The following is a 23,497-nucleotide window of genomic DNA, read 5'->3' as shown; positions in this document are numbered from 1 at the left end:
TAAAGTGGAAAAGACGCAGACATCCCGTCTTCACGTGAACCCGAGAGTCCTTCCCTTGATTCAGGAACTCTCAGATCATGAGTGGCGTGACGCCTGAATATGGACTAAACTAAGAGACTTGTGGCATGTGAGGTTGCGCATCAGTCACAAGTTCAGCTCATTTACCCAGTTCTTCATGCTTAAGAGGCAAGTCAAAGTTTCACACAAAATAGTTTGTATGCAATTGTCAGTTTTATTGCTCTTGTATTTCCTCTAGCATCACATCTTCACTTGAGTCCTTAACTTGATTCAGGAACTTTCTGATATGGCGCGATGTTTGAACGTGGACTAATTACAGTAAGACTTGTGGCATGTGATGATGTGCATCAGCCACTATTTAACACACACACTATTTGTTTCAGCTCATTATCTGCCCAGCTCTTCACGCTTTATCAAGTGAAACGTTCACACAAAAGTGTTTGTATGCAATTGTTACACTGCAATAATGTCATTGCTGTTGTATTTCCCCATTCCTTTTTATATATTCATAAAAAAGGAGTGAAGTCCATCTTTACTCTTTTAGTTCTAGTAAGATGGTCGCTAATCTGTCGCAAACTCTCTATTCTGTTTATAAATTACATACTGTATTACAAATATGTTGAGAAATTAAGGTTTTTGATATTTGCTCTGAGGCCAATAAATTATTGGAAAGGCAAGTTATTGTATTTTTTTTTTATATATATTTCAATTGGTAAGGTATATCTAGCTTTGTTTTTAAAACAGTGTTTTATGTTTAATCTGTGTACACGTTACATTTCTAGTAAAAGGCAAACGTCTATAAGAAAGCACTGCTGATTTAATGAATCCTCTCAGATAAAGTGTTCATTCTACCTGTAATGGAGTCATAGAACATGATTTTATGCCTTTTTAATTATAATAGAAAATTCAATTACAGTTCTTAGATGTTGCTTTCACGCAAAAACACTACATTATACACTAGATTTTGAGTAAAATTTGCAAGAAAATTCAGTCAAATGGATTGATTTTACGGAAAAAAAAACCTGGCAGCTGTGGTTTCCAGGATAATAATAATAAAAAAAACAATACAGTTGTAAATAACTTCACAGAACTTGTACATTTTACAGCTAAAGAATGTTATTGTAGGGTATTTATTCATTTAAATGTAATGGGATTTAATGTAAATTAAGCAGCAACTGCATGTAAATCCTACTGAAAATGTTTGTTCAGTAGCAGCATGATTGTGCTAATTCAGCAGAAAAGAGCTGTTGGATGTACAGATTTAAAATGTTTTTTTTTTTTTGTAACTAATTGTTTTAAACTGTAAAATGTACAAGTTGTTCTGTAAACATATTTACATTTCTACTGTATTTTTTACAAAATTATTCTGGCAACCACAGCTGCCAGGTTTTTACCGTTAAAAACAACAGGATTTTTTTTACAGTGTGGCCATTTTGAACATGTGACCATAACACGCGACTGCGATGGCAGTTTTTTATCGCGCGACAGTTCTGTTTAAGGTTACGGTTACACTTTTGTAGTAGTTGTAGTCAACGTTTAGACAGACACAAGCACTTGCTGCATAGATGTACACATACACTGACCACATGAAAAAGATATAACCAAATGCATTATTTTCAGTGTACTCACGTCTATACACACACACACACACACACACACACTTACACCTGATGTCATCAGGCTGCTGTGATCTTTGTCATAACGCCATGTTGCATCATGTGCACACAGGGTGCACTTTTTGGACATTGCTTACACTGTTTGTTCTGTTGCTTTTTGGTTTAAAGGAACTTTAGCTATTTGCTGTTCATATTGGATTTCTTTTCTTAGATCATGTTAGTTATGACAGGTTAACACTCACAGGTCCGTCTTGGCTATCTGAATACATTCCCGTAGCTAACTTTTCCTTTTAGTTAGGGTAGAGTCGCAGTTCTTTGAAGTTAACGTCTCAGCTGTTTCCTCCAAATCTTTAAGACTTACTAAAACCAAAATATGACTGCCAGCGTGCACCAGGGTCTGCCAGGGTTCGCGTAGGCTCTGTGCAGACCTTTGCGTACCGCCATTTTTTTGTGACAGCGCGCCACTCCACTACAAGCTACAGCTGTCCGTGCCCGTTCCATACTACAATCAAGGCTTATAACTGACAGCCTCTGCTCTGCGTTTTGCAATGTGAGCTACCAAGTAGGCGTTGGCAGAACGTCTTACTGATGTTCTGCATCACAAAGCTCTTCCATGGATAGTTTCAACATCATGTCAGGTTACTTTGTCCGAATGTGTAGAAACAAACGTGACAAAAGTGATTTTTCAGCAGATCAGACAGGTATCCACTTTCCCCTGGCAAAAAAAGGGGATTTATGAGAAATGTGCTTTGTTTGAAATAGTTTTTTTTTTTATAGAAACATCAAACGTAGCCTTAAAAGAAGAGAGGAAAGGTGTTAGAGGTTTCAGAATGAAAGTACAAATTGGGGACATGTTATCGTGCTTGGAAAGAAAAAAGAATGTTCGAGATTGTGTGTGTGTGTGTGTGTTTATTTGTGTTTGTCCTGAATAGCAGTGGACAGCAGCCCTCAACAGCAGCAGCAGCAGGCTGATTCCAGTGGCAGCCATGCATGAGTACACAGCTGCAGGGAACACACACACACACACACACACACACACGCACGTAATTACACTCACAAACGCAGACATAAACACATATAGATTCAGACACACACAGGGATGCATACAGATGACTTGCATTTGTAAAAACACACACACACACACACATTTAGATCCACATGCACAGACACTCACACATACTCAGGCCCACACACTCATGGTTGCCTCTATATTTTAATCTGTGATGACATTGCCAAACAACGCCGTGACAGATACTGAAACGGCCGGGAGAGAGAAACGGAGAGAGTGGAGAGAGCATGGAAAGCAAAGGAATACCACTGTACTGTGACAGTAGATATATGACACACACACACACACACACACACACACACACAAGCTATAGCACTGAGATAGCACTAGAAAAGATAAAACAGTATAAGAGGAGATAAATTGAATATTCCGATATATCGGCCTATATATATATTTTTTAAAACATCGAGAAACGCGTAACAAAACACAAACAGATTTCCCTAACATTAGTTATTTGTAGTTATTTATGAGTCCTCACTAAAATAATATAATGCTGTTTAAAAATATACTTAGTTTTTTGTTTTATCGTCACAACAGGGCCCCGTTTCAGAAAGCAGGTTTAGTGAAAACTCTGAGTTTGTTAACCCTGAGATGAGGGAAACTCTGGGTTTTCTGTTTCAGAAAGAGAGGTAACTTAACCTCAGAGTCAGTTACTATGGTAACTGAGTCTGTGAACCTAACCTGGTCGGGAGCAGGTTTTCTTCAAGAAACCTCCAGTTTCTCTCAGTCTCCTCCCTCTGATACAGCGCTCTCTCATTTCCTCATTCATTCATTCAGTCTGTATCAGGCACAGTTTGTTATCTGCATGAATAAAAAAATTGTGTTGGTTTTTGGCATTTCCTTGTCGTTGATCCCGTTGATGAAGAAGCTGCTTTACTTCGCAGGGTGTTATATGTCGGGAGATGATATTGAAGCCCCGACGTTTTAATTTTCAGATAACTTCCTATTTGAGCGGTATCGTCTGTTATGCAGCCTATAGGCCACATAAACGGATCACTAACGTCACCCGTCTTGGGCATGTTTTATATCCCAGCAGATTCTTTGCATTAAATTAATTATTTTTTGAAAATGGCAGTTTTCTTTACAACATTGGTGATGCGGAGCATTTTAGTAAAGCCACTGTAGCAAAGCGCGGTCAGAAGAGTGTGACTCGCTCTGAAACGTGTTTTAAATGTTTTGTAGTGTTCCCTGGACACAAACCAGTGAGAGACGTTAAAAAGATGTTCCACAGGATTGCAGGTGAATGATGTAAACCCTTTGAAATAAAAGAATATGAATTATAATTCTGTTAATGATGTTGCTGCAGAAGGATTAGTAGGCCTAGGACGCAGTATTGCACCTAAATGAAATAGATTATAGGTTCAATACCATTTCACCAGTAATATTATACTTGATTAAATATGATACACCATATTGGAATATTTACTCTAGCAGAAATTTTCTCCCACACAAATTCTCTCTCTTTTGCAGCAGCCGCTGGGTTGTTTTCTTAACTCGCTGTACGTGCGCATGAGTATTTCCGCCGACCCGTTTGTTTGTCGTTGTTGCCATGGTGAATTGTAGTATCATGGCTCCATTCATACTGCCTTTTTATTGTGGTGGTGCATGTACTCTGAGTTGATTGAACCAACTCAAATCAGTTTCCCATCTCAGGGTAAATCAACTCAGACATCAGGGTTAGTCTCAGAGAGGGCCCAGAACAGAGGAGCATCAAAATATATTAAAGTTCTGATCAATAAAATGTATAAAAATACAAACTTAAGATATGAAACTTAAAGGGTTAAACACGAGTGTTGCCAACAGGGGCGTTGTAGAGCGCCCTCTGGTGGACAAACTATGCAACGGCAACACTCATAACATGGTTGAAGGGTGTTTCGTCCGTTTTCATTTTATTTTTTAAATATTCATTTATCGGCCGATACCGATAGTTTGGAAAATGCCTAATATCGGCCAATAATATTGGCCCGCCGATATATCGGTCGGGCTCTAGCATTAACAAGTCATTGGTAACTACTTGACATGAAATGAAACTTAGCGTTAGTTCACGCAGGGCACGGAAGTCATACGCCTGCTAATTGAATTATCATTCCTATCAGACACACACCAATCGCAGCCATTCTCACATCAAGGCGGTCCTTTTAAATGGGACTCCCTCCTCACTGATCCCTGCTACGCTCACGCTGCTACACTCACACTTAACTGGACAACACCCAGGTAAACCAGACAAAATGCCATGCAGCTTCAAGCACAATTCATCTGGATACAAGCGTTGCATTTTGGAAGATAGACAGACAGGATTCTGAACAGCGATGTCGATGTCCACACACACAGCAGAGCCGAGGTGTGTGCTTTACAACACGTAGCACATGTAGGCTAGCCTGGCTCCGCCCTCCTACGTACTTACGCTCAATTTTCATTTCCCTTCAGTACTCAGTCTGGGTTCGCGGTATAGTCTTGGGTTTTCTCGACCCAAGTTTTTGGCGGTCCAATCAGCGAACCGAGGGAGTGGCCCACATGGTTCGGGAAAAGTTTGATTTTCCAGCTCGCTCTGTTAGTGGTGAAGGAGTTTGCTAAGGCTAACGGTAGCGGTGCTAATGCTAATAGCCTTGACGGTCTCCCCTCTTGTTGCACATGCGCATGACATACGTCACGACCAACCGTTAGCGATTGGTTATGGCAGATCCAGAGTGGCTCTGGGCAGATCCAATAGTTTTAAACTTCAACAAAGTACCTACCTTCAAGGAAGTTAACACTTGTCAATGGAGAGAGGCCAGACTCTCTGTACAAATGAAATGTACCAGTCTGGTAGGACCAGGCTACATGTAGGCTACCTAACTTGGAATGATACAGAGGATTATAAACGCTACGCTCGTTATAAGTAGGCTAAAATAAAACCTTTGTGAGTAAAAAGCAGTGCTGGGCAAGTTACTAAAAATTAGTAATTAGTTACAGTTACTAGTTCTTTTGAAAGTAATTGAATTACTTTACCAATTACTGTATATCAAAAGTAATTCTTTACTAGGGAAAGTAACTTTTAACTTACTTTTAAGTCTGCTTTTTAAATGTAAATATGAACAGTCAAACACAATACACACTTTTTAGACTCATTCATTGCAATCAACAGGGCAACAGGCCTTCAAATCAAGCAGTAGTACAGAAGTCCCTTTTAATACTTGAAATGAAATAACTGTCTCAGACATTTAACAGTGATATATTATTATTTTTTACCACATTAGGCCCAATGAAATAAAAGTGATTGGCCTACAGTATACCTAGCAATCAATTTATTCAGCTATGCCTGGCTTATCGGCTGCACTGCAGTCCGTGTAAAATCTAGCTTTGGTTGTTTGCATGTCTGTCAAATACGGTAGTTAGAATGCGCCTGCACATATACCGTGATACATACGGTAGTTAAAATGTGCCTGCATATGCATATATATATATATATATATGATATATATATATACGGTAGCACCCAAAACGTGTGTGTCACTGCTCACTTGTTACTTTCATCGGGAGTTCAGAGTAAAGAAGACTAAATGATAAACTCCCTCCTTCGTTATCATTTTACAATGTCCATACTTCCAGGAGAGAAAGCTCATTCTATCCGCACTGTCGGCCATAATGTGGTTTAATGCTCATTGTTCGATTGGTGTACCATTGCGCCACCATAAGGTCCTGCGACGTTAGATCAGAAGCAGCTAAAGTAGGCCTATCTGTCTTCTTGTCTGCAACGCTAGTAACAAATTCATTTAAATTTCAGTAATGGTAATTGCGTTACTTGATTAAAAAAATATTTAGTTACATGCTCGTTACCGGTAAAAGTAGTAACATTACAGTAACGCGTTACTTTGTCGAGCGTTACTCCCAATACTGGTAAAAAGTCAATACTTATCAATACCCACCTACCTGTTCTACAGGCATAAACACGTAGGGAGCGATATTTCAATCTCTTGTCCAAGGTGCTGTTTTACACAAACACAGCTCTACTCTGCAAATAGTGAATTTTTACAAACTAAAGTGAAAGCTGTCGGTTTGTAGTCTGTTTGTTGTAGATTGCCACCAATCTTGAACTTTGGACAAACTCTTGTAAGCTTAAGTGCTGGCTAAATGAACCATCCTCTCCGCTGGAGCAGTGAATCTATGGATGTAGTATAAGACCAAAATAGATGCATGTGGCTACTTAATATTCATTCATTCACTTCATTCTTGATGATGATGATGATGCCGGTTGTATTAATTTGCAACAGCATTGTTTCATTGCAAATGAGGCATACAGGACAAATGCGTGGCCTGCTTATCGGTCCATTCTTCATTAAAGCTTGGGTTTTCTACAACTTTCGCTTCAGGCTCTTTGACAGTGACATTTTTACCTGACCACAGGCCTTTCTTCCTGCAAGCGTTTTCCACCAATCAGGACACTGCATACTACAACTTCGTTTCCATAACCAGAGACTTTAACCATCACTCCTCAGTGAACTGCCTCCTAGTCGGAGATCATTTTCTAGTTATAGAGCCAGTTATCCTTATGGAGTTTCCATGTTTTTTAGGAGTTTGCTCACACTAATACATGTAAAAAAAAAAAAAAATAGCATTAATTCAGTTAGAAAGTGAAAATATCAAACAAGAACAGGTGTATTAGGTATGAATACATTTTATTTTCTTTATTTGAACGTCTGGCCCCCGGAGCGTCTGCTTGGAAAAATTCTGGCCCTTAGAAAAATGGAGTCGATGTCCCCTGCTCTAGGATGCATACGCTGACAAAGGCACAGGCTTCCCGGGGTTTCAGCACTTTTGGGCCCATTGAGCGTGCACATTAGAGCCCTTCTCTGGTCCGGCCGGTTGAGAGCATGCGCATTAGATACTTCTTTCTTTTGACCAGCCGGGAGACTTCCCGTTAGAGCTGGTGCGGTATCGAGAAAATCCAACATCACAATGTTTCTTATATACATAGATGCCGTGGAATTTGAGTTTAGCCAGAAAAAGTGAGCGTCATGGGGGGCGTCGACAGTACCAAAACGACTCGTTAAGTTTAGGAAAAAGATCGTGGTTTGGATTAAAACACTCCAGAGGAACGAACGAGCGTTTCCTGAGTGAAAGTCTTTTGTTTTCACCGCAAAGTGAACTCCGCTCTCTGGCTTGATATTTCATTTTGAGATTATTTTCTATTGGATATTGAAGTGCATAAACAAGTGGCTGGCCATAATCATGGTATTGGAAGGGGGATTTATTTCTTGCACGTTTTGTTGTGCATGATCATAAAACAACCCCACCCAACATGATCATCTGCTGGCGCCACCCTCAGGCCAAAATGTACTTTTATTTTATTTGTTTTGGTTCAGTTGTGGTAAGGCTATACGAATAGCAACATTGTGTCTTCATCTTGTCATACATTCAGCTATTGTGACATTTTATTACACTTAAATTATTACAGGAAATCTGCGGCTGTTCTGAGCCGCTAAGAGTGGCAAACAACAGATGATTGCAGCTACATCTTCAACACTTTAGGGAGACATTTTATTACATTCTGACAGGTTTTACATTACCCATGCCATTATCAGCTTCCACGAGGATGATGAAGAGAAAGACTTGTACAGGGAAAGAGAACACACACACAAACACACACACATATAGAGGAGGATCTTACCACCCTTTTCTTGTTTTTTCTGACGTGCCTCTACTTTCTTGCTTTTATCTTTTGCTTGTTATCTGTATTTCTTGTTCCCTGATCTCCGTAATGCACTGTCTGACAAACCTGTTTGATAAAAGCACTTAGGAATAAATCGGGCTTGGCTTGCAGAAATGAACAAGGGAAAAAGAGAGAGGCAGAGACAGAGAGGCGGATCAAGAGGAGGACGCAGACACAGGAAACCTAAAGTGAGGACTGAAGGTGGAGAGATAAAACCGTGGATCAGATGTATGGAGAGGAATGGAAATGAAGTTAATGAAACGCCGACCCCACAATGCAACAGGAGTGCATTGCTTACGAGGCAAAAACGGAAATGTGCGTTTGTCTCCCGTGAGTACTACTTACAGGGAATGGTGTTTAAACCACAGTCTCTTTTTCTAATGTTAACTAGCCGATTTGGTCAACACATTCTCACTCCCAGCACGTCATAAAGCGACCCTTGGTCAGGTGCCTTTGGGGTTTGTTACTGACGCAAAAAGTCTCCTTTAGCGTCATATATAGACGCGCTTAGTCGGGACTCTTGGCGTCACTTTTTGACGCTCTGGGTCTGGACGTACGTTTAACTGACATGCGGCACGAGAATGGGACAGTTAGCTTTAGGAAAAGATGGTGGGTGGGGTACAAAATGTACGTTTCATTGACACATGAGAGAAGAACGGGCACATGAACCCCGGTCTCCTGGGTGAAAGTTCTGTGTTGTTTGACCCATCCACCACCCCAACCAACCTCCCCACGCGGATTTTCGGTCTTTCATACTACTCGCTACTGTTGTCGCTCTTCATACTACGTCATCTTACAGCGCCGTGGTCAAGCTGCTGCTCTACCCAGTGCGTTCCATACAGCAAAAGGGTGATTTTTATTCTTTTTAAAGATTTGGGCATTTTAGGCCTTTATTATATAGGACAGGTGAAGATGTAAAATGGTAGAGAGAGAGAGGGAATGACATGCAGCAAAGGGCCGCAGGTCAGAGTTGAACCCGTGGCTGCTGCTGCGACGAGGACTGAGGTTCGTACATGGGACACACACTCTACCAGGTGAGCTATCCAGGCGCCCCTAAAGGGTGATTTTTGCGTCCTATCTGACGCTGAGAACCACTGACCAAGCATCAGGATTCGATGAGTTGGGAGTGAGAGCGAGTTTATTTGGTGCGTAAACTTAAAGGAACTTATTCACCGTATCCCCCAGAGTTAGATAAGTGGAGTGATTTGCCTGCAGCAACCGAGAAGCCCAGCAAATCACACCGCCCAAGTAGCAGAAGTAGCAGCTGCTTTGTCTTTCTGAGAATATAGTTCCCGGTTTGACATTGTTATTTGTACACGCTGTGACTATACAAATCACAACATGTAAATAGGAAAATGTTGGCGTTATTTTGTCACCTATTCTTGGGAGCAGTAGGCTAGTTGGAACCGGTTACCTCCAGGATCTGTGCTAACCAGGCTAGCGGTGGGTGCGTCAGACAGAGTTACAACACGCACGGAGATGAGAAGGGTATGTATGGACTTACCTAACTCTGGGGGATACGGTGAATAAGCTAAAGTCACAATAAGTCGGTGTGTTCCTTTAACTGTCGCCCTGCAACATTCACGGTGCTCTGTATCCGGCCCACAGTAACCTTGCCAGTATGGCTAAATTTAACTGTAATTTGCTTAACTATCATGTTGAAATTACAGCAAGTGTCAGCCGGTCATGCGACGACCTGTCGGCGCTCGCTGTAATTGCGTCCGATATCATTCAAAGCCATTGATGAGAATGCGTTGGTCAGTACAATGCCCTGGTATTGGAATAAATGAGTCAAAATGTCCTCTGTGAGAAAGGCCTATTCGTCACCTGAAAAGCCATTCTCCTCAGCTACGGCTCACCAGAAAATGAAGGGGAAAACGTGCTTTTACTTGACAAGAGAGGTCAAGTTATAGTAGTTAGAATGAGGCCGAGCTGGAAACCATGGAAGTGGCCTGTGTAGCAGGGTTTCCCATCTACCTGCACCAACATACGACTGTGAAAAACAGTTTGGCTCCAACCAAGTCAATCTTAGAATATCAGAATATACTCTGCTCTGCAGTCCTGCCTCTAAGAACCCATTTGCAGAACTAAAACTCCCATGTGCGGTGCTTTATGTAACAGTCCAAATGCTCCAGTGGAGCCGATCAGTGGCTCACAGGAGAAGACTGCGGCAGGACCAGTCAGCTCCCAGGTGTCAATGCTGCTGTGTAAATGGGAAAACCAGATGGGGCCAGGAAAAAAACAAACAAGAAAGCGTCCGCAAAACAGAGCTTTCCCTTGACATAATCAGTGAGAATTAGGGGTAACAAATAAAAAAGGGGAAAACTTCATTAGTTAAGAATCCTTTTGAGAGTTATACTTTGAAGTCAGAAATCATTTGGTCAGAGTCTGAGCGGCACCGTTCAGCTGCAGGATATCTCACATTTTGAAGATAACCTTTCATACACAGACAAGGCAGAAAATGGTGGTGTGCGTGTGTGTGCGTGTGTATTTATATGTCACAGTCTGTAATTGCTAGTAAGTATTGATGTGCACTCACGTGAAAGTGAAGCTCTGCATGTGTGTTACCGTCTCTATATGTGTACCTGTGTGTGTGTGTGTGTGTGTGTGTTACTGAATTGGGGGGCAGTGGGGCTGCTCGATTATGAAAAAAAATTTGTTTTGGTCAACATTGAAATCACAATTATTTAACACAAATTTATAGTAAAACCGTGAAAACACCGTGAAAAATCAACAGTGAAAACACTTTGAACTGTGACATTTCCCTTCATACTTTTCCCGTTTGAACTTTTAATTTTTTTCATTCAGAACACAAGACAGAATAGGAGTTTACTTGCAAAACGTAATGTGCAAAATTATAATTTTTCTCGATGACTCTTTGAGATTGTAAGGAGCCTAAATCGTAATCGCGATTGAAATTTGATTAATTGTACAGCCCTAGTGAGCAGCATATATATTGCATGTCTGGGTTTATAAAAAAGAGGAAACGGAGCAGTGTGCCTGAAAGTGTGAGAAAGTGAGATAGATGCTAACACAAAGAAGTGACACGAATGACCCCTCATAAAAGTTATAGCCAGAAGAGAGGCAACCTTCATGCTCGGTCTCTCTCTGTCTCTCAAACACACACACACACACACACACACACACGCTCGGTCTCACACAGCTAATTAAGAACCATTGATAGGGCTGTTTTGTTCTTGCTAATGCGTATTTTTATTGCCGTCCTCTTCCAAATCACATGCCTGGGCAATTTCGTAACGCTTTAACCACAAGCGCTCAGCCCAACTGTTGTGATTAAAGTCTTGGTCAAACGAAGCACGTCCAGAGATCACACTTGAGCTAATAAATGACATGTTGAGACACTCAACAACATGGGCGACATCATTCTTCTTCTCAACAAACGTGAAGAATTCTACAGCGGAGGACGATGAAGCCAAATTGAATGACACTTCATCGTATGAAATTTACATATTAAGGACATACTAAACATAATGAGGATGTGGTATATGGAATCGTACATTAAGGAGCCAACATACAGTATGAGGCACATTCTATAGTGCATGTTGTACTGTATTGTGATTAGGACTAGGTATTATTATTCTTTTTTTTCTAAATATCAATGCAGTTGCAATACGTGTCTTTCGTATTGATAACCCATCAAAACATTTTTCATGTCTTTGTTTGAGAAATGTAAACGTGTTTTCCTACATAACCATTTGTTTTCATTTCACAAAAGAGGCCAAAGTTCTCAACTGTTGAATGTCGTCTAACCACAAGCAGCTGCACAAGAATTTTAAATAATAAATGAGATAATCTGAAAATTGTCTTTAAATTGGCAGCATTGTGATTAAGATCAGGAACTACCTGATAGTAGTAGTGAAGAATAAGTAGATGTACTTTTGGTGACCTACTACATACTTTTTGAGTGTCTGTGTCACTGACTCATTTTCAGTCGGTACCACCATTTTTGAAAATTTGAAGCCCAGCTCAAATTGTGACCACCTGTTGTCCTTCTGATTTCCAAATGTTAGGTTAATACTAGGGTGGTTTTGCATTGCCAGACCTTCCTCCACACAGCTGCAGTGGAGGGTCTGGCTAGTCCACAGCATTCTGGGATGGGAGAAAAACGTGCTCTGGTTTATTGGCATTTCTTTAAACCAATCACAATCGTCTTGGGCGGTGCTAAGCGCCAGATGGAGCAATGGTGCCTCTGCAAAATAGCCTCGGGAAGGAACTTGTTTTGGTGGAACATGTGTACGTTCAAAGGTTGTTTTAGTCGTGCGACAGAAAACTCAGATTGGACAGATAGTCTAGCTAGCTGTCTGGATTTACCCTGCAGAGATCTGAGGAGCAGTTAACCATAGTCCTCAGAAATCCACTGGAGTTTAGAACTACAACACAAAGAAAGCCCAAGGTGACGGACATCTGGCCAAAAATGAGGGACATCCGGCAGATCTTTCAGCGGCACTGGAGCCATCCCCTAAATGAATCGTCGTCGATATAGACTAATACTAGGGGCTATCAAAATTAACGCAATAATAACCAGTTTCGCAACACCATTAATCTTTTTTGCCACGCGATTAACGCACACAGGTTCTGTGATTTGGGCCTCGGGCTTGGGTAGTTAACATTGTGGATGTCTAGCAGAAACAAAGGTCCTTGAGCAGAAATGGATGAAGAAAAGGGTCTTTGGAATGGCAAGTTGAGTTTCAGAGCCCTTCCAGATGGTTATCTCCACACGACTAAAAGTTATTTCCGTGTACTGTCGATGTGAACTGAGTTACCACTGGAGGACGTCCAGTGTCAAACACCAGTTTCTGGCCAAGCACACAGCTGATGCAGAGACCCCCCCCACCCCCCCTCCTCGCCAGTGGCTCGACGGAGACACCTGGACAACTCTACAAGCAGCATATGTGTCCGCTCCCATGTTGAAAAGTGCATTAAAAATATCCCTTTTCAAGGCCATCTAGAACAGATTAAAAAAATGTGCGATTAATTTGCACTTAATCGTGAGCTAACTATGGAAAACTATGCGATTAATCACGATTAAATATTTAAATCGATTGACAGCCCTAGTTAATACATATACAACATATACAGTATATTGCAGAATTGTTATGGGCCACAAAAACTGTACTAGTTACCCTTCACTGTTGTAAAAATGCCCCTGTTAGATAGAGCTCATAAGTAATCCCTTTGTTGTAACTCAAAATCTCCCACTCACCATTTCAGCTGAAAAAATAAGTTCATCATCCAGTGGGAGTCCTTCCTTTAGAAAACGTGGCTCACTTCATCTGCCAACAATTGTTTTATAAGAGAAGGTGTTATTTTCCTGTTCTTGTTGATGTTGGTCATCTCTTACTGGAACAACTCATAAGCTCTTCCTGTCTGTCAGTGGGGACAGTTTAGTCGATGTGAAGCCCAGACAGTTTGTCACTATCTGCCCAAACTGTCATCAGTAAACAGGCCTATGCGTTCTCACAGGGAACCTTTTTATCTCATTGTTGTCATCTTTGAAATGTGAGGTCAGGGTTTTGCACTTTTATCCAGAGTATGCGCTGCTCTTGTTCTTGCATGTTGTCATCACTTGATACTATCTGTTCTGGTAGTGTCTGTTCTCATTACGGCACTTTGATTTGAAACTAGTTGTTAAATGTGCTTTATAAATAAATTGGCTTCCATCTCAGGACGAGGACGCGAGAGAATGATCAAGAGACATAGAATAGATGATGGCACTTGGAAATCGTGACACAAGAACTGTTTGTTTTGCAACAATTTTGAACTTCATATGAATGTTTTTATTTTTTTCAACTATCAATTACAGTCCATCTTAGCATCTTTAGCACTAGCAATACAGTTTATTTTAAAGAGGTCCACATTAAAGTGCTCATATTATGCTTATCATCAGGTTCATAATTGTATTTAGAGGTTGTACCAGAATAGGTTTATGTGGTTTAATTTTCAGAAAACACCATATTTTTGTTGTACTGCACGTTGCTGCAGCTCCTCTTTTCACCCTGTGTGTTGAGCTCTCTGTTTTAGCTACAGAGTGAGACATCTCACTTCTGTTCCATCTTTGTTGGGAGTCGCACATGCGCAGTAAGTACTGCTAGCTTGTCGGTTGCAGAGCAGGAAGGAGTGCCATGCTAGCGGTAAGGTGAGCATTATAACATGTATTACAAAGTGACGCACGTTCGTCACGGAAGTAAAGGCTGGACTACAATAGAGCTGTTTGGAGCAGTTTGTGAACAGTGTTTTCTGCTGGAGATGGTAAGTCCCTTTGGGGTGGACTTCGGGCTTTTTCACTTTGTAAACCTATAACGTGCACAAAAAGATATATAACACAATAAAGGAAAGGGGAAAAGCCAAAAAGCATAATATGAGCAGTTTAAGGTACGGAAGATGATTAGGGCCACGTGTGAAAAATGTGTTTGAGTTCTGAGTTTCAGAGTTCTGAGATAAAAAGTCAGAATTTTGATTATAAAGTCAGAAATCTGACTTTATCTCAGGAGTGAGAATTCTGACTTTAACTTACTATTTAACTTTAAAGTCAGAATTCTAAGAACAAAAGTCAGACTTTTTCTCAGAATTCTTAGAAACTGAAATACATTTTTTTTACACGTGGCCCTAATCCTCTTCCGTACTTTTTGCGTGGCATAATTTAATTTGGATTATTATATGTGATGTTTGGACAGTGATTTATGCAAAGCTTATATGTAGGAGTAACATTTTTTTCACCATTCAAAGTGTCGGCTTTGCAGGACTGCCCTTAAAGCAAAAATAACACAAATGATTAATCTGGAGGATTAGGTTGCAGCCTTTTCCCAGGAAACTGTTCATGTATGCAGATTGTGTTTAGTGTCAATTGTCCCTTCTGGGCCACTGTCTCAGCTCCATATGTTTCATCATCTGCGCCGCTGTTGGTGGGCGATAAAACCATTAGCATATAAAATCATTAGCACTGGACTGGACACTTTCCTTAAAATTATCATTTAGTTTTACAGGATATAGTGTATTGCTTTCATTCCGTTTAATTTGACCTTTGGTCACCTAAAGAGAATGTTTTCTGACTAATGTTTGTCCTGTTAGAGGGTACATAACCATCGGCATGCACCCACTGTTATTTTTACTGATTTACTGCTCTTTATGAGAGAGGCAAATGAGGCCTGTCGCAGGTGGATTGGAAATATTGATGCCTTGAGTGAGCCCTAATCTGACTTCAGTGGACTGCTGTTAAAATAAGTGTTGAAAGTAATGCTACTGCAATTCTGTGTTTGGTTTAGAAAAATACGTAATTGATGTAAAACTGTGACCAGTGGCAGAATGTAAGTACTTTACTCAAGTACTGTACTTAAAGTGCTCATATTATGCTTTTTGGCTTTTCCCTTTCCTTTATTTTGTTATATTTATTTTTTTGCATGTTACAGGTTTACAAAGTATAAAAAGCCCAAAGTCCACCCCCAAAAGGACTTACCATTCACAAACTGCTCCAAACAGCTCTATTGTAGTCCAGCCTTTACTTCTGTGACGAACGTGCGTCACTTTGCAACACGTTATAATGCTCGCCTAGCTGCTAGCATGGCACTCCCTCATACTTTGCTTCTGACTGGCTGGTAGTCCTTACCTAGCTGCTGCACATGCATGACTCCCAACAAAGATGGAACAGAAGTGAGATGTCTCACTCTGTAGCTAAAACAGAGAGCTCAACACACAGGGTGAAAAGAGGAGCTGGTACAACCTCTAAATACAATTATGAACCTGAAAATGAGCATAATATGAGCACTTTAAGTACACATTTGAGATAGTCTTTTCTTTTTTAATGCCCCTTTCTACTTCTACTCCGCTACATTTCAGAGAGAAATATTGTACTTTTTACTCCACTACATTAATCTGACAGCTTAAGTTACTAGTTACTTTACAAATTAAGATTTTTGCACACAAAACACATGTAGTTTATAAAATGTTTTATTATGAATTAAACTGCCCAACAACATAATGGCCTACAAGTCCAGCTGAAATGATTAGCCCATTAAACACGTTACTGCACCGAGTACTTTTACTTTTAATACGTTCCTGATAATACTTACATACTTTTACTTAAGTAACATTTTCAATGCAGGACTTTTACTTGTGTCAGAGTATTTTCACAGTATGGTATTAGTACTTTTACTTAAGTAAAGGATCTGAATACTTCCTCCACCACTGACTTTGACCTAGTACCTTAGAATGAGCGTAACCATTACTGCCAAAACGAGATCAACCGAAAGGCAGAATGAACTTCTAAAACTACATCGGAGTCTGCATGTGATGTTGCTGTGGGTGTTTCTGACTCATTTGTTGGCTTTTGTCCAATTTAGAAACGTCTATCTACAGTATTTCTTTAGTCAAACACTTCCCTAAATGGATCAAATAATGTATACACAAATATGCAGATTTACACACAGCACAACCCCTCTGTCTCATCTGCCCGGGTTTGTTCTCCTCTGGAGCCGGTGGGGGTCAGTGGGTCGAGTTGGGACTGAGGTTGGAACATCTGTTCACATCTGTCAGCATTGCTGCTCCTCTCTTGCTGAGCAAAGTGTCTTATAAGTACGCCAAGCACTAGGAATGTAACCGTACAATCAGCTTACGATTTCATAAGATTCATCATTTTTAGGATCGATTTTCTGATCATCTTTTTAACAGAAAGAGCTGCAGACAAAATTCCTTTATTTAAATAAACTGTGCAAAACAGATCCTCCTCTTATCAGAAGTGCAACTGAAATTGTATTTAATCTTGTAATAAAAATTCATGATTACATTTTAACAAATCCCACATCCAAATAACTAAATAAATACTGTATAGAAGAAAATCACGTAGTGAAGTCTGAAGTCAAACTAATGAAATCTAAAGTAGATTAGGCCCTAGGCCGTTTAAAAATTGCATAGCGATTAATTTTTTTTTATCTCAACTGCTTGTAATGTTTACACATTTATAAAGATTTTTGGGGGGGCATTTCAAGGCCTTATTTGATAGGACAGATTAGGCATGAAAGGGGAGAGAGAGGGGGGAAATGACATCCAGCAAAGGACCACAGGTTGGAACCGAACCCACGCCCGCTGTGGCTAGGACTAAGCCTCTGTACATGGGGCGCACGCTCTACCAGGTGAGCTAATCAGAGCCCCCATTTATATTGATTATTAACCGATTCACGATGCATCGTTACAACCCTACCAAGCACTTAAATACTGTATAATGATGCCTAAAGATGCTGTTGTTCCCAGTTGTGTATTTTTGCTTCTAATTTCACAGAACTTTGAACCGTTACAAATTGACTTTGCAGTATTTGAAAGAAAAGTTAGCGGTGTTAGATTGGTTATGCACAATGCATTATGCAGTTGGAGCTGGCTGTCACTCAGGATGAACCCCTGTCAAACTCTTGGCCTAATTGTTTTGGTCTGGATCCAAATGGGACTGCTTGTTGTCATGAGTCCAAATGGACGGAGCTGAAGGTGAAAAACACTGCAGGGTTTGAAACAACTGCTGTAACAAGCATGGAAACAAGAAATGAAACGCTCTGAGCAAAGACAAGACTGAATTTCTGAACCCAGCTACATCAGACATCAGGGGAATTTTCCATGGATGTAACCATTTATGGACGGGTGTAAAAAAAAAAATCTATTGTTTCATTTTATGCTTTTATGTATTATTTCAACCAATATCATTGAAACTCTAATCTGCTACACTGAAGTCTATTGAATATGTTTATGATCTATGCTTTTGTAACCACTTCATACTGCCGTATGAGCATATCTCATAATAATATAAGTAATATAGCAGATTGGGACTTTATTGAAGAAGCTTGATCGTTCATTACAGTTGATCAATACTACACTGGCAAGAGAAAAATGGCTTACTTGGTTCTAATTCAACATTTGGACATATGGACCTTTTTTTAGTTTTATTAGTTTAGATTCTCTGGAGATTCCCAGTCTTCCATGATGGTCCAAATGCTATTTCAATGTCAGTTTCCTCCAGAACATTTCTGGAAGAAACATTGACTTCAATCAGGAGAGACTTTGTTGCAGATATGCAAAGATTTATTGTACATATGCATACTATGAACTGTACAGAGTCCTTGGAGATTAGACTCCATTGTTATGAAATCATTTTTAAAGGGGTAGAGAAGCCAAGACATATCCCCCCGATGGAGTCTAGACACTGGTGGCGGCGGCGAAGGAGCCCGAAGACCAGACCAAAGGAGTCGACGGAGCGTTCTGCTGGAGGAAGACCCAGGGTGATGGTGACTGGAGGTGGAAGGGGAGGAGGGGGGTTGCACACTTTGCCTGAAATGACAGCTGGCTGCAGCAGAGAGAGAAACAGATTTAAAGCAGGGATGTAATGCTGTGTTTGGATCGTGAATTTCGTGGCCAATTCTGGTTGGTTTAGTGAAAATGAACACCTCTAAACAGCTGAATAGTTTCAGGAAGAGAGAGCGGTGATTGAAGTTATTCTGTTAGAAGTCTTTCTGAAAGAATTTGCGCTGAGCTTCATTACTTATTGTTACTGTTGGCGTGTAAGTGATGTCGGTTAAGAAATGTTGCTTACATCTAAACATTTGTTTGCCAATTGGCTGCTGCTTGGCAGGATTCACCACCCTCCACGTCACCCTTCAGTTGTTCTGCTCTGTAATGATTTGCTACCTTGTTGTGATAAAAGCATTAGCTACTTGGCCCAACTTCACATCCAAATAAACTAAACCTTACATAACTTACTAACATTAAAAGTTTAGATTATGTCACGGCATAACCCACCCTGGGGAAACTTGATTAATCTCGTTACGTCTAGTATTGTAACAGAGCTTGGTATTACTCGTGCATTTGAAAACTGGAAAAGCTAACCGATTAGCCGCCAGAGGGCAGGTAAGGGTTAGAGGCCTACCTGGCTCGGCGTGAAATCAGCTTCGACGCTGGCCGGCCCGCTCCTCTCCCCCTGTCAGTCGGTGCAGCGTCGAACAGCGTTGACACTCAGCTGACAGTTCAAAACGCGGACATAACATTAACACAAACTCCGTGGGCAAACGTCACGACAAGTCAGAAAACACTTCAGCAGTCTCTCACTGAGCTGTTCCACCGCAACATGTCCGCTTCACTTCCGCTTGTTAGCCCTGTGACACAGATAAGCCACACCCACAACAACCCGGCGGCCAATAGAAACCAACAGGTGGATTATGACGTGACATTACAAGAAAGACATCATTTGAAATGAAATGTTATAATGTACTGGTGTGTTCTCACTCTTCTGATCAGGCAAAGACTCATTATTAAAACATATTTGCCATTCTCCTAAAAAAAAAAACTGGACTCCAGATGATGTAATGACACCACTCTTTAAACCCCTGTTAGTATTTTAGCTTTATGTTCGGTCTCCTTGTTTGAATACGTGTTAAAAGACTATAGTGTGTCCATCTTCTTCACTGAAAATATCTAAGCGGATGCAGTAAAGCCACTCTGAGCCATCCAAAGCCTAACACATCGATGTTTCCTCATTGCTGCATCCTCTCCTATTGTCAGAGCTTATCAACGTAAAGGTACACTCACATACTAAGCTTTCACACATAACACACAGCCAGAAAGTGCAAAGACAGGCATTGACATGAGTGTCATCACTGTTGTATACAGGTGCACTTCAAACATACACAACTTGCATGGAAGCACACACTCAAAGAACAAATGCACATTCTTACTCCCAGCGCGTCAAAAAGCGACTCTTGGTCAGGTGCCCTTTGGTTATTGACGCAAAAAGTCTCCTTTAGCGTCTAGCCCTTTAGCCTCATATTCAGACGCGCTTAGTTCGGGACTCTTGGCGGACTCTGTTCTTTTGACTGTCTGGGTCTGGATGTGCGTTTAACTGACATGTGGCACAAGAACGGGATGGTGCGTCCCATACAGACACCAAAGGGTGATTTTTGTGTCGGCATCTGACGCTAAGAGCCACTGACCAAGCGTCAGTATTTTAGGAGTTGGGAGTAAGAGCAGGTTACACACACACGTTCTGGACTGCTATAAATGCTTGTTAAGTTCACATGACATGCAAAACATGATAAATGTATATATAGGTTGCTCAAAACACAAAAAAATGCACATTATGATACACACACACTATCATATCCACACAGCATAAATGCATACACACACACATTGAAAATCATATTGCACAAGTATGCCACAAAACGTACATAAAATAAACACAAATACAGCAACAGTCACATTACAACCTGACACACACACACACACACATATATATATATATATACACACACACACACACACACACACACACACACACACACACACACACACACACACACACTGTTTGTTTATTGGCATTGGCTGCTGCATGGTGACAAGCACCGCTGTTTGATATGCATATAGCACAGGGGAGATTCACCTTTCCTTCACTCTGCTCCACTGGAGGATGATTGGCAGCGGCTCGTGCGCAGCCAGACGCTGAAATGTGACTCTGCTTTAACTGAATTCAAAGGAGGCGCTGGCCCCGACGGCTCTGAGGGCTACAATGCTCCACTCAATTTCACCTTTTGCTTAGATCCAATTTTTTTGACTGACATTTTTGAATGTGGCCCCTGGCTGATGTCAGTTTGATGGATGCATCATGAGATGACCCACATGCGCAAACTAATGGAAAAAGTCTCTGTATTTGGACTTCTGTTTTGGAAACAATTAAATCTACAGTCATTTAATACAACTATTAAAATACGGTTATTAAATAAGCTGGCGAAGTATATTATACAAGAACATTTGTACCTTTTTATAAGCACAATCAAATACCCCAAGTGACCAAAAAAGACCAAAAGTATGCCTTCTAAACAAGACATGTCAAATTAAAGAATCTCGAGAAAGGGCACTCATAGATCCGCCTATTTTCACACCTGGGCACATCTGGCCATTCGCTGTGGAATGCATCCGTGTTGGATTGTCAATCACAGCAATATACAAAAAAGTTGGTAACAGATCCAACCTCTGTCTGAACAGCGCTTTGAAGAAGCTTTTTACCATCTACAGAAAGACTAACCAATGTTGTTCAAAGATCAATTTGCTGTACCTTTCCCTTGTTTTTTTAGTATAAAATATTCCTTGTAGGCTTGAAAGTTGGCAGTGTCATCCTTAAACAGCTCTGTAGTCTAAGTTACAGAAGTTACAATGAATTCCAATGGTTACACATGATACTATGTTACAGCAGAAACAACAGTTTTCAAAATGCCCACGCTACTCAAACCTCTCTTGCCTCATCATTTGCTTCCCAACTCCCCATCCATAAGTCACTATGTTCCAGTATGTTTCACTTGCATAGCACACCATCCCCAATGGTCACCAAAATACGGCTTCATAAACAGCTTACATTTATAGCTAGTGCAGTGAACTTCTGTATGAAAACATATTGGCACATTTTGGGAAACAAAATTGGCAGTAGGGATGGGAATCACCACAGGCCCCACCATATGATATTATCACGATACGTATGCCATTATATGATAATAGTCAATGCATTCTCATATGATATATATATATATATATATTAGTGCTGTCAGTTAAACGTGTTATTAATCGCGTTAACGCAAACCCATGTTAACGGCGTACATTTTTTATCGCGAGATTAACGTTCTTTTTGGCATAGCATTTTCACATGCTGTTGCAACAACTAGTAATGTTAGAAAAACTACAGCACCACATCGGATCTAGCTAGACCGGAAACAAAACAACAGGCACACACTTGTTTGGGCTTACGAGCCGGCCAAAGAGTAGTAGGCTACCGCTACGTTTTGAGTGGATGGCGAGCGCGAGACGCCGAAATGGATGCCAATAAGATTCTGAATGGAAAGTTTACTTTTAAAAAGTTGCCAAATGGTTCCATTGACAAGACCAAAGTGATCTGTGTGTTTTGTCGTTGTGAACCGAGCTATCATCGCAGCACGTCCAGATGACGTGGACGTGATCACGTCCACGTCATCAAGTTGAAATACCACTTGATGGCCAAGCACACAGATGATGCAAATTCTCCGCCCCCTCGTCAAAGCCAGGCGACAAAAGCACAAAGCAAGCCGATCCACTTTTCCATGTTGATAAGAGCATTAAAATGAGAAAAAATAATTGGACAAAAAGAAATCTAGGGACATTTAGAATAGATAAAAATGTGCGATTAATTGCGAGTTAACTTTGACATTAATGCGATTAAATATTTTAATCGTTTGACAGCACTACTATATATACGTATGATATCGTACGGAAATGTATGTAAACCGAAACGTAGTTGTTTAAGCTGCTACAGAGCTTCGCGACAGCGGGCTATGGACCTCGGTCACAGCTCAGTCGTATCAGCTGTCAGTTAGATAGATGTGTTTAGCCGAAAATGGGTGACTTTGAGCTGGGTACAGAGCAACACAAACGACTAGTTCTGATTAGGAAAAAGATCGTGGTTTGGATTAAAACACTCCCAAGAAGCACACATTTCCTGGGTGAAACTCCTTGGTCCCCCCCCTGAAGCTAACTCTGCTCCCTGGCATGAAAGTCCTGTGTTTTAACGCCCACCCATCCTCCCCGACAACCTCCTAACCAGCCGTGTTCCTATACATCGGCCGTCAATGTGGTGCATACAGCAAGAAAAAAACATGGCATGCTTACGAATTACAGTGCTTAACTTTTCGTAGCTTTTTGAAGGAAAAGGTTCCTGAGAACAGGCTGTATTATTGCGATTTTGTGGCGATATATTGCACTTCTTTATTGAACGTATCTTTCACGCAGTTGATTTTATTATTCTAGAATAAAAAAAAATAATTCTCATGTACAATTTATATATTAAAAAAAATCTAAACTTTTGCTTCCGCTGTGGTCACCATTGGTATCCATTCTGCTATCCTTCCTCCACCGCGGCGCTGCGGAGGAAGGTCTGTCGAGTCCACACAGCATTCCTGGATGGGATAAAAACGTGCTCTGGTTTATTGGCATTTCTTTAAACCAATCACAATCGTCTTGGGCGGTGCTAAGCACTGCACGAAGCCACGGCGTCTCTGCAAAATAGCCTCGGGAAGGAACTTGTTTTGTTGGAAC

The sequence above is a fragment of the Sander vitreus genome, chromosome 4, assembly GCF_031162955.1.
Source record: "Sander vitreus isolate 19-12246 chromosome 4, sanVit1, whole genome shotgun sequence".
Taxonomy (NCBI): domain Eukaryota; kingdom Metazoa; phylum Chordata; class Actinopteri; order Perciformes; family Percidae; genus Sander; species Sander vitreus.
Note: the sequence above shows the minus strand (reverse complement) of the source record.